This window comes from Rhinopithecus roxellana, chromosome 1 (assembly GCF_007565055.1).
Source record: "Rhinopithecus roxellana isolate Shanxi Qingling chromosome 1, ASM756505v1, whole genome shotgun sequence".
In the NCBI taxonomy this organism is placed as follows: Eukaryota; Metazoa; Chordata; class Mammalia; order Primates; family Cercopithecidae; genus Rhinopithecus; species Rhinopithecus roxellana.
This window is the reverse complement of record NC_044549.1, coordinates 23,506,450-23,523,060: the sequence shown is the minus strand read 5'-3', so window position 1 is coordinate 23,523,060 and position 16,611 is coordinate 23,506,450.

Sequence of the window (16,611 nt, the reverse complement as noted above, 5' to 3'; positions counted from 1 at the left end):
GCGGATCACAAGGTCAGGAGATCGAGACCATCCTGGCTAACATGCTGAAACCCCGTCTCTACTAAAAAATACAAAAAACTAGCCGGGCGAGGTGGCGGGCGCCTGTAGTCCCAGCTACTCGGGAGGCTGAGGCAGAAGAATGGTGTGAACCCGGGAGGCGGAGCTTGCAATGAGCTGAGATCCGGCCACTGCACTCCAGCCTGGGCAACAGAGCGAGACTCCGTCTCGAAAAAATAAAAATAAAAATAAAAAATAGAGTGGGGTGTTGATGAAAAGATACCCAAAAATGTGGAAGCGATTCCGGAACTGGGTAACATGCAGATGTTGGAACAGTTTGTAGGGCTCAGAAAAAAAAAGCAGGAAAATGTGGGAAAGTTTGGAACTTCCTAGAGACTTATTGAATGGCTTTGCCCAAAATGCTGATAGCGATATGGACAATAAAGTCCAGGCTGATGTGGCCTCAGATGGAGATGAGGAATTTGTTCGGAACTGGAGCAAAGGTGACTCTTGTTATGTTTTAGCAAAGAGACTGGCAGCATTTTGCCCCTGCCCTAGAGATTTGTGGAATTTTGAACTTGAGAAAGATGATTTAGGGTATCTGGCAAAAGAAATTTCTGAGCAGCAAAGCATTCAAGAGGTAACTTGGGTACTGCTAAAGGCATTCAGTTTTATAAGGGAAGCATAAAAGTTTGAAAAATTTGCAGCATTACAATGAGATAGAAAAGAAAAACCCATTTTCCGGAGAGAAATTCAAGCCAGCTGCACAAATTAGCGTAAGTAGCAAGGACCCTAACATTAATCTCCAAGATCATGGGGAAAATGTTTCCAGGCCATGTCAAAGACCTTCACAGCAGCCCCTCTCATCACAGGCCCAGAGGCCCAGGAAGAAAAAGTAGTTTCGCGTGCTGGGCCCAGGGTCCCCATGCTCTGTGAAGCCTAGGGACTTGGCGCCCTGTGTCCCAGTCACTCTACCCATGGCTGAAATGGGCCAATATACAGCTCGGGCTGTGGGTTCAGAGGATGGAAGCCACAAGCCTTGGTAGCTTGCATGTGGTGTTGAGGCTGCGAGTGAACAGAAGTCAAGAATTGAGGTTCGGGAACCTCCGCCTAGATTTTTCAGAAGATTTATGGAAACACCTCAATGACCAGGCAAATGTTTGCTGCAAGAGCAGGGCCCTCATGGATGTGGGGTCTGAGCCCCCACACAGACTCCCCACTGGGGCACTTCTTAGTGGAGCTGTGAGAAGAGAGCCACTTTCCTCCAGAACCCAGAATGGTGGATCCACTGACAGCTTGCACCTTGCACCTGGAAAAGCCGCAGACACTCAATGCCAGCCTGTGAAAGCAGCCAGGAGGGAGGCTATACCTGGTAAAGCCACAGGGACGGAGCTGCCCAAGACTATGGGAACTCACCTCTTGCATCATTGTGACCAGGATGTAAGACCTGGAGTCAAAAGAGATAATTTTAGAGCTTTAAAATTTGACTGCCTCACTGGATTCCAGACTTGCATGGGACCTGCAACCTCTTTGTTTTGGCCAATTTCTCCCATTTGGAATGGCTGTATTTACCCAATACTGTACCCCCCATTGTATCTAGAAGTAACTAGCTTATTTTTGACTTTACAGGCTCATAGGCAGAAGGGACTTGCCTTATCTCACATGAGACTTTGGACTGTGGACTTTTGAGTTAATGCTGAAATGAGTTAAAACTTCGGGGGACTGTTGGGAAGGCATGATTAGTTTTGAAATGTGAAGATATGAGATTTGGGAGGGGCCAGAGGCAGAATGATATGGTTTGACTGTGTCCCCACCCAAATCTCAACTTGAATTGTATCTCCCAGAATCAGCATATGTTGGTGGAGGTAATTGAATCATGGAGGCTGGTCTTTCCCATGCTATTCTCATGATAGTGAATAAGTCTCACGAGATCTCACAGGTTTATCAGGGGTTTCCGCTTTTGCTTCTTCCTTATTTTCTCTTGCTGCCACCATCTAAGAAGTGCTTTTTGCCTCCTGCCATGATTCTGAGGCCTCTCCAGCCATGTGGAACTGTAAATTCAATTAAACCTCTGTTTCTTCCCAGTCTCAGCTATGTCTTAATCAGCAGCATGAAAGTGGACTAACACAATTTCATATATATAAACTTCCAATACAAGTACATTCCTTTACATTGCTAGAAGACAAAAGCATTGTTTTATTTTTGCAAGTGACCAGAAGTGGATAAAGATGGATTCTGAAATGGTGGCAGTATTCTGTTTCTTAATCTGGATTTTAGTTTTATGATTATGTTCAATTTGTGAAAATTCATCATCCCTGAATGATTATAAATGGTACATATAAAGAACATATTTTATGCTTGAATTTTTTTATTGCAACCAAGAAAATCCAGGTAAGTTGTTTGGGTATCTTAGTAGTAGACTGAACTAAGAGAGGCCTAAACTAGGAAACATCTGGAATTTCTAATTGTAGGTGGTAAGTCTGGCTTGCAAGGACTAGCCACCACCCTTACATTCTTCCTAACCTTTGTTAACAATTATTCTACTCAATAACCATATGAAAATAATTGTTCTAATTTTTCACTCCCAGAAGTGAGTGAGAACATGTGAAGCATTTCTTTCTGTGCTTATATTATTTTACTTGATACAATGTTCTCCAGTTCCATCCATGTCATTGCAAATGTAACTTCTGAAAAACTTTACCTAAATCAGGAGAATGACTGGAGGATTAGGACTAGAACAGAATAAATTCATGGAAGAAGGCAGGGAGGAATCTCAATCCTAGGGTAAAGTTAGAATTTGGACATAGAGGAAGACAGTGAGAGTCAATAAACATATCAGGGATACTGATGGAGAGGAAGGGAATTATAAACTCTATTAGATTCAAGATAAAATATCAGATGCATAATTAGTAGCAATGTCCATTATGCCAAACTCATAATGTACAAATACAAGTATAGAAGTTTATAATATTTTTGGCTGAATCAAGGTTAAGAGTTAGTTCCTCAGGCTTCAATCGGTACAAGGAGTATGTCCCTTCTGAAATCTTAGTAACACTATAGTCAAGCAAAGATCAATAAGTCAAAGAAATTCATACAAAATTTTCAAACCACAGGGAAGTGGAATCAGAGTCTATCATCCAGGAAGACAAGAATGTAGATCAGATTGAGGTAGGAGACTAGAAGACCTGTCTCCTGGTCACAATGGAATGAAGTAAAGAAAATAGCAGAAACCAACAGATTACAACAAAAGCAATCCCTAGTTGCCCTCATTGTTCATTAGCGTAAGACACTTCTACCAGCACCATGAGAGTTTACAAGTGCCAAGGCAATAACAAAGAAGTTATCAGTCCTTTCCTAGAAGGTTCTAAATAACCCACCCCTTAATTTGCATCAACCTAAACCTTAATTAAAAATGGTTATAAAAGGGTATATATACAATTGCCAACAACTCATATGTTATCGACTCTGGACACACTGCCTACGAGTTAGCCCTGCTCCATAAGGAGCAGTACCATTCAATAAAAGATTGCCATCTAACACCATCAGCTAACCATTGAATCCTTTTCTGGGTGAAGCCAATAACCCTTCCAGGCCAAGCCCCAATTTTGGAGCTCACTTTTTCTCCATCAAGATGAACAAGAAATTTAGCAGGACATAGGACCTAAACAAATACTTAGATTTGGTACTAACTAGAGCTAGCTTTACAAGTTGTTCTTTATTTGCATGTAGAAGACTGGCTATACCTCAAGATTCAAAAAGCAGGTAGGCAACCTCTATAAGAGTAGTTCTCAAACTTTTAGCATCAGAACATTTTACTTAAAAGGTATTGAGGATCTCAACAGCTTTGATTTATATAAGCAATCTGTCTGTATTAGTCCAGCCTTGCACTGCTATAAATACCTGAGACTGGGTTATTTATAAAGAAAAGAGGTGTAATTGACTCACCGTTCTGTAGGTTATACAAGAAGCACAGTGACTTTTGTTCAGCTTCTGCAGAAACATCAGGAAATTTACAGTCATGGCAGAAGGCAAGGTGAGCCATCAGTTCACATTTGCTGGAGCAGGAGAAAGAGAATGGGGGGAAGGTACCACATACCTTTAAACAACCAGATATCATTAAAACTCTGTCACAAGAACAACACCAAAGTGAAGGTGCCAAGCAATTTATTAGGTATTCACCCCCATGATCACATCACCTCCAATCAGATCCACCTCCAACATTGAGGATTATAGTTCAACATGAGATTTGGGTGAGGACACAGATCCAAATTGTGTCACTGTCTACAATTACTGTATTAGAAATCAAAACAGAAAGTAAAAATATTTATTATTTTATTTAAGATCAACATTAAAAACCACTACATTTTAATAACATTTTATCTTTAAAAGCTATACTTTCTGAAACAACAATAAAAGAGTTAAAATTGAGTGGTATTTTTTATATTTTACAGTTCTCTCTAATATCTCTTTTATTAGAAAAAGCTAAATTTTCATACCTGCTTCTTTGTTGATACATTGTGTTGCAATATCCGATGATGTAGCCTCTGAAAAACTTTACTAATGAGAAAATGAGAGTTTAAAAAGGTAAAGAATATCTTAGTATTATTATTAAAATTATTTTTATGTTGCAGAATCCCTGAAAAGGACTCTGAGAACCCCTAAGAATCCCTAGAAAATGTTTTAAGCACCATTATTTCATTAAATGCCAGTTTCGTCTCAGAACTCAGGATGTGACTAATCCTACAGAAGCAAGTTGTCTTAACCTATATTCAACTATCACAGCATGAAGCCTCATATTTTTGAAAGAATATATAAGTCCACTCTCAGGATAATATATGAGGGAAAGTATATTCATAGCTTCGATATAAGTGATGGATAAATTTGCCATAGAAATTAGCTGAATTATTCCAAATAAGTTTTAATTGTCATCTTTATTGATGCTTCAGAAAATCCTTGGCTAAATCAGAAGAGGATTTGTAGGGACACTGATGGAAAATACTTAGAAGAGAAGATTTTGAGAAATTATGGTGAGCATTTTTAACAGGGATAATAGAAATTTAAGTAAATCCACATAACAAGTAAGGGGAGTAGAGTGACAATAAAGAAATTGTATTTTATTAAATATTTTCTAGGTTATACCATACACACACTCAAACATATATTTTCAGAGAGGAAGTTCACAAAATTGGTGAATTAGGACATGTTTGATCAGTAATCAATTCTTGAGAAATGAGATAAAAAGACGGAGTTTCTATGAAATTTATGATTTGTGTGATCACAAGGATGGGAGAAGTCACAAGAGAAAACAACAACAAAATATTAGAGTTAAACCAAACTGAGCAGAGGGTTCCACTGAGGATTGAGGTACACAATACTACTTTCATAAGTCTCACTATGCTCTTTTATAAGCAGAGAAAAAATAAGATTATAAAGAGAGAGAGAGAGAGAGAGAGAGATGGATTGCAAATAATTATTTGGACTTCCCAAAATTGGAAGAAGAGTTTCTCTTCTCTGAAATCATAAATCACCAAACATTGTCTCAATGAGTAGAAATCTGCAAATACCAGAAAATATTAGAGGATCCTGAAAATTAAATTCCCATAACATTTTAAAATTAAAATACAGATTTAAATATTATCTTGCTGAAATAGTGAGCATGACTAATGCCACATTGCAAAAGCTGACCTTAATCATTTGGGAAAAAATAGGAAATAATTGAACATAAATCTGACTCAAAGAGCCTTGGAAAAATCAGGAATTTCTTGGCATAAGCCAACACTTGGTTGCCAACATAAGCTATCAGAACTCTGATTTGGTGTGCTTCTATGAACCTGTGAATAAAGTTACCAAAGTTTATTATCATATGAAAAAGTTAAAAAGCTAAATTGGATATTAAAGATAACGTGAGCTTTGCCACGTCAAAATCAAATCCAAAACACTAACTTCTTATTCAAGTGGAATATTAGCAACTTATTCATTTAAATATACTTTTAAACAGAATTAACTTTACTTTTTGGGATATACCTGACCGATTTGCATTTATGTTTTTTTTCTAAAGAAAGCAACTAATTTTATTTCAAACTCCTCAAAATATGACAATAGCTTTTTAAAATTCACTTTATATTTCTTAAAAAGGAAATCTATTTCTAATACAAGCCAGAACAAATGGCATAAAAATATATTGTGTACTTATGTACGTTTTATTTGGAGAAAGGTGAAGTAGTGGGGCAGGTACGCAACTTACTATCAGTTTCACAAAATTGTACATAAAACAAAAATATTAGAAGCAAAATATGTGCCAGGCACTGTGGCTCATGCCTGTAATCCCAGAACGTTGGGAGGCTGAGGCAGGAGGAGCGCTTGAGCCCAGAAGTTCAAGACTAGCCAGGGCAACATAGTGAGACCTTGTCTCTATACAAAATGCAAACATTTAGCCAGGCATGGTGCCATGTGCCAGCTACTCTGGAGGCTGAAGTGAAAGACTGGCTTCAGCCCAGGAGGTAGAGGCTGCACTGAGCCAAAATTATGCCACTACTACATTCCAGCTTGCTGGGTGCCAGAGTGAGAATCTATCGCAAAAAAAAAAAAAAAAAAAAAAAAAAAAAAAAAAAAAAAAAAAAAAAAAAAAAAAAGAAAGAAAAGAAAAGTTGAGTATTGATATGGTTTGGCTCTGTGTCCCTACCCAAATCTCATGTTGAATTGTAATTCCCAGTGTTGGAGTTGGGGCCTGATGGAAGGTGTTTTGATCATGGAGGTGGTTTCTAATGGTTTAGCATTATCCCCCTAGTACTGTCTGATGATAGAATTCTCAAGAGATCTGGTTGTGGAAAGTGTGTAGCACCTCCTTCTTCACTCACTCTCTCTCTCTCCTGCCAGTCATGTGAAGACAGGCTTTCTTCCCCTTCACCATCTACTATGATTGTAAGTTTCCTGAGGCTTCTATAGCCATGCCTTTTGTACAGCCTGTGGAACTGCGAGTCAACTAAACCTATTTTCTCATAAATTATTCAGCCTTAGGTAGTTCTTTGTAGCAGCGTGAGAACAGACTAATGCAAAAAATTGGTACCAGAGAAGTGAGGAATTGCTATAAACATACCTAAAAATGTGGAAGCAGCTTTGTAACTGGGTAATGGGCAGAGATTGGAACAGTTTGGAGAACTCAGAAGAAGAGAAGTGGAGGGAAAGTTTGGAACTTCCTAGATACTTGTTAAACTGTTGTGACCAAAATGCTGATAGTGATATGAATGATGAAGTCTAGAATGAGGTGATCTCAGATGAAGACAAGGCACTTATTGGAAACTTGTGTTAAGGTCACACTTTCTATACTTTAGCAAAGAGCCTGGTTGCATTGTGCCCCTGCTCTAGAGATCTGTTGAAATTTGAATTTGAGAGAGATGATTTAGGGCAGGGGTACCCAAACTTTTGGCTTCCCTGGGCCACATTGGAAGAAGAAGAATTGTCTTAGGGCACATATAAAATACACTAACACTAACAATAGCTGATGAGCTAAAAAAAAAAAAAAAAAAAAAAAAGAATCACAAAAAAACTCATAATATTTTAAGAAAGTTTATGAATTTGTGTTGGTTGACATTCAAAGTCATCTGGGGCTACATACAGCCTGCATGCCCTGGGTTGGACTAGATTGATTTAGGGTAACTGGTAGAAAAAATGTCTAAGCACCAAAATGTTCAAGATATAACCTGGCTGCTTCTAATACTATACTAATAAGCATTTGCAAACAGATGGTCTGAAATTGGAACTTATATTTAAAAGGGAAGCAGAGTGTAAAGGGTTGGGAAATTTGCAGCCTGACCACATGGTAGGAAAAACAAAAACAAAAACCAAACCAAACCAAACCAAACCAAACCAAAACAAAACAAAAAGCATTATCTGAGGAGGAATTCAAACCAACTGCAGGAATTTGCATAAGTAAAGGGGAGCTAAATGTTAAAATCCAAGACAATGGGGAAAATGCCTCCAAGGCATTTCAGAGACCTTCACGGAAGTCCTTCCCATCACAGACCTGGAGGCCTCAGGGAAAGAATGGTTTAATGGTCCAAAACCAAGGACATGATGCTCTGTGCATCTTCAAGACATGACTCCCTGCATCCCAGCTGCTCCAGCTTAAGCTATGAATAAAAAGGGCCAAGGTACAGCTCAGACAATTGCTTCAGAGGGTATAACACCCAAGCTTTAGAAGCTTCCACAGGGTGTTAAGCCTGAGGGTGTACAGAAGGCAAGAATTGAAGTTTGGGAGCCTCTAACTGGATTTCAGAGGATGTATGGAAATGCCTGGATGTCCAGGCAAAAATCTGATGCAGAGGTGGAGCCCTCATGGAGAACCTCCACTAGGGCAGTGCAAAGGGGAAATGTGCTATTGGAGAGCCTTGGCACCAAATCCCCACTGAAGCATTGCCTAGTGGATCTCTGAGAAGAAGGCCACTTTCATCCACTGCCTTCCAGACCCCAGAATGGTAGATCCACCAATAGCTTGTCTCTTGAGCCTAGAAAAGCCACAGGTGCTCAATGCCAGCCAGTGAAAGCAGCTGCAGGGTCTGTACCTTGCAGAGCCACAAGGGAAGAGCTGCCCAAGGCATTAGGAGTCCACTCCTTGCATCAGTGTTGCCTGGATGTGAGATATAGAGTCAATAGTGATTATTTTAGAGCTTTAAAGTTTAATGAATGCTCTGCTGGATTTTGGACTTATGTGGGGCCCATAGCCCCTTGGATTTGGCCAATTTCTCACTTTTGGAATGGAAACATTTACACAAGGCCTGTGCCACCATTGTGTATTGGAAGTAACTAATTTGTTTCTAATTTCACAGGCTTATAGGTGAAAGTAATTTGCCTTGTCTCAGATGAGACTTCAGACTGGAACTTTTGAAGTAATGCTGGAATAAATTAAGAATTTGGGGGACTGTTGGAAAGGCGTGATTGTGTTTTGAAATGTGAGAAGAACATGAGGCTTGAGAGAGGCCAGGGGTGGAGTAAGATGATTGGCTCTGTGTCCCAACCCAAATCTCATGTTGAATTGCAATTCCCAATGTTGAAGGTGGGGTCTGGTGGGAAGTGACTGAATAATGGGGGTGGTTTCTAATGTTTTAACACCATCCCTATAGTGCTGTCTTATGATAGAGTTCTCATGCGATCTTGTTGTTTGAAAGTGTAGCACCTCACTCGCTGTCTCCCTCTCTGTCCTGCTAGTGATGTGAAGACAAACTTGCTTCTTTGTCGACTTCTGCAATGACTGTAAGTCTCCTGAGACCTCCTCAGCCATGCCTCCTGTACAGCCTGCAGAATTGTGAGTCAATTAAACCTTTTTTCTCCATAAATTACCAAATCTTAGGTAGTTCTTTGGGCCAAATAACTATTGTGAAAACGGACCAACACAAGTGTCATAATTTGATATTAAATTAAGAGAATCAGTTAAAACTATTGCTAAAAATTTTACTCAGCTTAAGAAATTTTGGATGTGTGATGTGTAAACTTAGTTATCAATTTCTGAAGTTTAAAATAGAGTGCTATCTTGCTAGATTTTACTTTGAAGAATTGAATAAATAAGATATGGCTAATTCCATGTGTATTAATCTATAAAAATCTCTAAAAATTGTGAACACCTTTATGAGCATTTTAACCACTCGTCTTTGTGAACTCCAAATATCTGAGACAGGTCTCAATCTAGAAGGTTTTTTTTTTTTTTGGCTGAAGTTAAGGATGAGTGCCTCTCCTGATGACATGTGCCCAAAGTGGTCCAAGCATGGCTTGGTTTTATACATTTTAGGGAAACAAGAGACATCAATCAATATATGTAAGATGAACATTGGTTTGGTCCAGAAAGGAAGGACAACTACAAGCAAAGGCAGGACAACTTGAAGTGGGGAGAGGGCTTCCAGGTCATAAGTAGCTACAACAAATGGTTACAATCTTTTGAATTTCTGATTAGCAAAGGAGGCAATCAATCAGATATGCATTTATCTCAGTGAGCTGAGGGATGCCTTTGAATAGCATGGAAAGTCGGTTTGCCCTAAGCAATACCCAGCTTGACTGTTCCCTTTAGCTTAGTGATTTGGGGGCCCCAAGATTTATTTTCCTTTCACCTCTTAAATGGCATGCTAGTATATTTTAACAAAAAGATTATTACTTTGTTATATATGTATTACTGGAGTGTTTATAATTGTTTAAATTATGATTATTTCTTAGTGTTTAGTAAGCCTTGGTAGCCAAGATAATTATATTCTAAGATTAATAACTTACTTAGGAAATAATATGGTACATGAAGCAATGAGAGTTCGGTTTCAGATTATACAATATAGATGGGTTTAGGAATTCAGGTAAGAGGATATCCTAATAGAGATAAGTCAAATGAGTGAGATTTTGTGGAGAAAATGAGTAGGGCTTTGGGCAAAAAGGAAAGGAAGCATTTGGCTTTTTTGAGGAACAACATGAACAATAGCAATATCACTGATCATGATATCTGTGGTTATCCAGAGAGAAGTTGGCTTTGCTAGAGTGCTTGCAGTAGCAGGTCAATCAAATGAGATTGCATTGGAACTGAGGGATAAGGAGTTTTAAACAGGGACAACCAAATAAAAGTGATATTTTAAATATGCACTGAGAATCAGTTTAAAAATAGCAAGACTTTGGTGGCTATAAATATAAATTTAAGCCTATTGAAGTTATCTAAATGTGAAGTCATCAAAATCTGAATAAGATATTAACAATGCAAACGAAAAAACAGATATGAAAGATTATAAATGGAGAACCTGTTAGATAATTTATAGCATATAGGAAGTAAAATTATCTTCCCGATAGTATGGTTAATTTTGAGCACTTCTGTATTAGCTGTATAATTATTTCTTTCTTCCTTTTTACTTGATTTGCTAATTCAATATTAGTTGTGCAGTAAGTAAGGAACATAAAATAGTCATAAAAGTACTTCTTTCTTTCAACTTTTTTCATACTCTGCTTATTCATGACAAATTTGAAAAAGTTTTAAAAATGATAAATGTATGTTGACAGGAGAAATATTTTCTAAGTTTAAAAATAAAAGTAATTTTTCATTATACCTTTCCTACAAAATTAATTCCTTTACTCTTCCAAATATTATTTGCTCATATTGTTTTGTTAATTTGAATTCCTGTGAAAAATTAATATGACATCTTGAATTTTGCAAAAACTTATCAGTGAAAATAATACTCTTATATAACATATTATATTTAATTAAGTGGGAGAAATGTCTTCTGTTTACAGCAAAATGAATACTCTCAGTTGCTCCACAGACTATGAGGCAAAGGAAGAAAAACACTGTGTCTAATCTTATCAATTAAAATCATTTACTTAAAATGAAATGCTTGACTTAAATGCTGTAACTTATTTCCTTATGACATTCAGAAACAAATGCTATAATTTATGGATAGAAATGTGTTAAAGAAAAAGGCAGTGTCTCAGACAGGTAATTGCTTTACTTCTGCACTGAAAAACTATCACTGACATTACTAAAGTTTTCATTTGCTTTTCAGCCCATGTAATGTTAAGTAACTAATTTTTTGATAGAGTTTTGGAAAGTATACCTCTTGAATTGACCAAGAATGAGATAAAAAGGTAAAAATCTTCTTTTAACAAGTATATTGTTTATTTCAACATCCACATCTGAAGGCATATATCATACTGTAGAAGAGTTCTTTATGTTCCTGATATAAGAGACTAGCTTTATGATCTGAAAAGCCTTAAGCCTATAGAAACAATTCTAATGAAATTAAGACCTAAAACCATAAGGAAAAAAAATTACATACACTTCTTTTGGTGGTTAATGATTGTAGCTATAACCAGAAGAGTTACCCTGAGGCATCAATAAATGTAAGCACTAAGACATGTGTTCAGCACCTGAAAGAAATCAACAACTACCTAATGATGGCCTTGTATAGACATAGGAATATTATTTTTTTCTATAAGTAGACAGTACTGTTTCTCTACTAATATGGAGAAATTTAAGACGAGATAAATCTGTGAGTATACTGAAAATACGGGTATCAGGCATTTATAAATTCAGATATTCAGTGTCCAGCATTAAGAGTGTTAAGAAAGTAATTAAAACAGAGAATTTGAAGTCTACCTGGTTTCTCTGGGGCTACCATTTACTATATAAATTTATATAAGTCATATAATCTGGACTTCATTCTTTCATCAATAAAATAGAAATAATAATTGTATTAAAATACTATAGTATGGTTATGAGAATTGAATGTGACTATTGCTTAAAGCTCTCAGAGTAGGGTATAGCTGCTCTCACTTACTATTGATAATGGTAGTGATCATAATTATTATTTACTTGTTTATATTGCTGACATAGTCAAGCATGGCTTTATTAAGCAGGACAAGCTATATTGAAGAAGGACCATATTTGAAACTAAACTTATCCACTGAGATGGGAAAAGAAATGAGGGGACATACCCAGCACAAAGAGGAAAAAACTGCAGACAAATTCACGGGTTAGAACTTGGTATGTTATGGGAAAAGCCACAGATATATGTGAATTTTCTAGTTCCAGAATATTCACTCAGGGAATGGGGTATCTAAATATGCAACTGGAGGCAAACTAAGAGGTAACCAAGGAGTAGGCCCTAGTGTGGGGACTGCACTAGGAATTCAGTCCCAAAGTCAAGGATCTTACACTGGGATTTAATCCCAAAGTCAGTGAAGCATAAATCCCTAGAGTTCAAAGTACCCTTCAAATTCTCTCAGTAAGACATTACTTTGCAGAATGGCATATTATCTCCCAGGATAAGATCATTACACTGGACGTGAACTCTTCATTTGAGCATCTAATGAAGTAGTTCAGTGGCATTTGGGATCAACGCTGCAATGAAATTCAGCGTATTTAAAAGTTTAAGAAACACATGGGAATTGGAACTTAACCAGAGAATAGCACATTTATGTCTATCCTCTCATACCTAAGTAATATGTAAATACTTACATAAAATTTTTTGAAATTGTTTATTTCTCCCTCTCTGTATGTATGTATGTGTGTGTGTGTATGTGTGTGTGCATGTGTGTGTGTGTGTAGGACATGATAAGGTCCTTTTATACGCAGAAAATAAACTTGTGAAGAAAATTAAGAAATTAATAACTGAACTTCAGTCCCCTCTAGTACTCATTTCCATAGCCAGCTTACATTCAGTGTTTCCTCATTATAACTGCTTTGTGTATGCTTCCATTTGCTTATACCTCTTTCCCTTCATATTTCTACCCTAGAAGTCAACAAAGCTACATGTAACATATCACTTCCTCCTTATAAACATCAGAGCAATAAGCATGGATAGAGTACAACACATAAGCAAGATGACCATGCTGGTCATGAATGTGTGCACCTCAGATCTCCCTTTAAGACAACCTACTGCGGTGAGCACAGCTGGCTTAAAGCCCCCACCTGCAGCACCTAAAGATTCTCTGCCACACTCAGGCCAAAGCCCTACTTGGTTAGGCTGCTTGGGCCAATAACTGGGCATGACAAGAATATTAGCGATGAGCTATTTCTGCCTCATGCTCTAACAATCCAACTCTTCCAATGGTCAACCTTGTGAGGGACTTCACATGGGCCTGGCCAAGACATTCTCAGATACAGCACAGACTGATGCTCTCCTACCCGCTTTTCCTACCTTTTCTCTCATTTCACAGGTGTTGAACCTGCATCACAGTCTGAAGACTCTTCTCATCTGTGCCCAACACTCCCTTTTATCCTTCACCATCATTTCTCCCAATAAATTGCTTACACATCCAATCCCACCATGGCATCTGGCTCTGGAAGGCCCTGAATTAATCACTTACTAACTCTAAATTCTTCACTACATATCTCAGGATGAATATGTGCTTTCATTTGGATCCTATTGTCTTTCCTTAGTCAGTTTAGCTACCCATCATCCCAGATCAACAGTATATTTTGGTCCCTTCCAAGATGGCCAAATAGGAACAGCTCTGGTCTACAGCTCCCAGTGAGATCGACACAGAAGACGGGTGATTTCTCCATTTCCAACTGAGGTACCTGATTCATCTCATTGGGACTGGTTGGACAGTGGGTGCAGCCCATGGAGGGTGAGCCAAAGTAGGGTGGGGTGTCGCCTCACCCAGGAAGTGCAAGGGGTCAGGGGATTTTCCTTTCTTAGTCAAGGAAAGCTGTGAGTGACTGCACCTGGAGGAATGTATGCTCCTGCCCAAATACTGCACTTTTCTGATGGTCTTCGCAAAAAGCAGACCAGGAGATTCCCTCCCGTGCCTGGCTTGGCCAGTCCCACACCCACGGAGCCTTGCTTGCTGCCAACACAGCAGTCTGAGATCGACCTGGGACACTGGAGCTTGGTGAGGGGAGGGGCGTCTGCCATTGCTGAGGCTTGAGTAGGCAGTTCTATGCTCACAGTGTAAACAAAGCAGCAGGGAAGCTCGAACTGGGTGGAGAACACCTCAGCTCAGCAAGGCCTACTGCCTCTCTAGATTCCACCACTTTGTTCAGATATCTGAATAAAAGGCAGCAGACAGTTTATCCAGACTTAAATGTTCCTGCCTAACAGCTCTGAAAAGGGCAGTGGTTCTCCCAGCATGGTGTTTGAGTTTTGGTAATAGACAGACTGACTCCTGAACTGGGACCCTGACCCCTGAGTAGCCTGACTGGGAGACACCTCCCAGTAGGGGCCAACAGACACCTCATACCAGCGGGAGCCCCTCTGAGATGAAGGTTCCAAAGGAAGGATCAGACAGCAGTATTTGCTATTCTGCAGCCTCCACTGGTGATACACAGAAAAACAGGGTTGGGAGTGGACCTCCAGCAAACTCCAACAGACCTGCAACTGAGGGGCCTGTCTGTTAGAAGGAAAACTAACAAACAGAAAGGAATAGCATCAACATCAACAAAAAAGGATGTCCACATGAAAACCCCACCTGTAAGTCACCAACATCAAAGACCAAAGGTAGATAAAACACAAAGATGGGGAGAAACCAGAGCAGAAAGGCTGAAAATTCCAAAAACCAGAACACTTCTTCTCTTCCAGAGGAACACAACTCCTCGCCAGCAAGAGAACAAAACTGGATGGAGAATGAGTTTCACAAGTCGACAGAAGTAGGCTTCAGAAGGTCGGTAATAACAAACTTCTCTGAGCTAAAGGAGCACATTCCAACCCATCATAAGGAAGCTAAAAACCTTGAAGAAAGGTTAAATGGATGGCTAACTAGAATAACCAGTGTAATCAAGACCTTAAATGACTTGATGGAGCTGAAAACCACAGTACAAGAACTTCATGAACCATTCACAAGCTTCAATAGCCAATTTGATCAAGCAGAAGAAAGAATATCAGTGATTGAATATCAAATTCATGAAATAAAGTTAAAGGCAGAATTAGAGAAAAAAGAGTGAAAAGAAACAAACAAATCCTCCAAGAAATATGGGACTATGTGAAAAGACCAAATCTATATTTGATTGCTGTACCTGAAAGTGACGAGGAGAATAGAACTAAGTTAGAAAACACTCTTCAGGATATTATCCAGGAGAACTTACCCAACCTAGCAAGGCAGGCCAACATTCAAATTCAGGAAACACAGAAAACACCATAAAGACATTCCTCAAGAACAGCAAGCCCAAGACACATCATTGTGAGATTCACCAAGGTGAAAATGAAGGAAAAGAATGTTAAGGGCAGCCAGAAAAAAAAGCCAGGTTACCCACAAAGGGAAGCCCATCAGACTAACAGTAGATCACTCAGCAGAAACCCCACAAGCCAGAAGAGAGTGGGGGTCAATATTCAACATTCTTAAAGAATTTTCAGCCCAGAATTTCATATCAAGCCAAACTAAGCTTCGTAAGTGAAGGAGAAATAAAGTCCTTTATAAACAAGCAAATGCTGGGAGATTTTGTCACCACCAGGCCTGCCTTATAAGAGCTCCTGAAGGATGCACTAAACATGGAAAAAAAACCTGATACCAGTCACTGCAAAAACATGCCAAATTGTAAAAACCATCAATGCTATGAAGAAGGTTCATCAATTAATGGGAGAAATAACCAGCTAGCATCATAATGACAGGATCAAATTCAGAGATAACAATATTAACCATAAGTGTAAATGGACTAAATGCCCCAATTAAAAGACACAGACTGGCAAACTGGATAAAGAGTCAAGACCCACGCTGATAAAGAGTCAGCGTGCTGTATTCAAGAGACCCATCTCACATGCAAAGACACACATAGGCTCAGAATAAGGGGATGGAGGAAGTTCTACCAAGCAAATGGAAAGCAAAGAAAAAAAAAAAGCAGGGGTTGCCATCCTAGTCTCTGATAAAACACACTTTAAACTAACAAATATCAAAAGAGACAAAGAAGGCCATTACACAATGGTAAAGGGATCAATTCAACAAGAAGAGCTAACCTAAATATATAGGCACCCATTACAGAAGCACCTATATTCATAAAGCAAGTTTTAAGAGACCAACAAAGAGACTTAGACTGCCACACCATAATAATGGGAGAATTTAACACTCCAATATCAATATCAGACAGATCAACGAGACAGAAAATTAACAAGGATATCCAGGACTTGAACTCAGCTCTGGACCAAGTGGACCTAAAATACATCT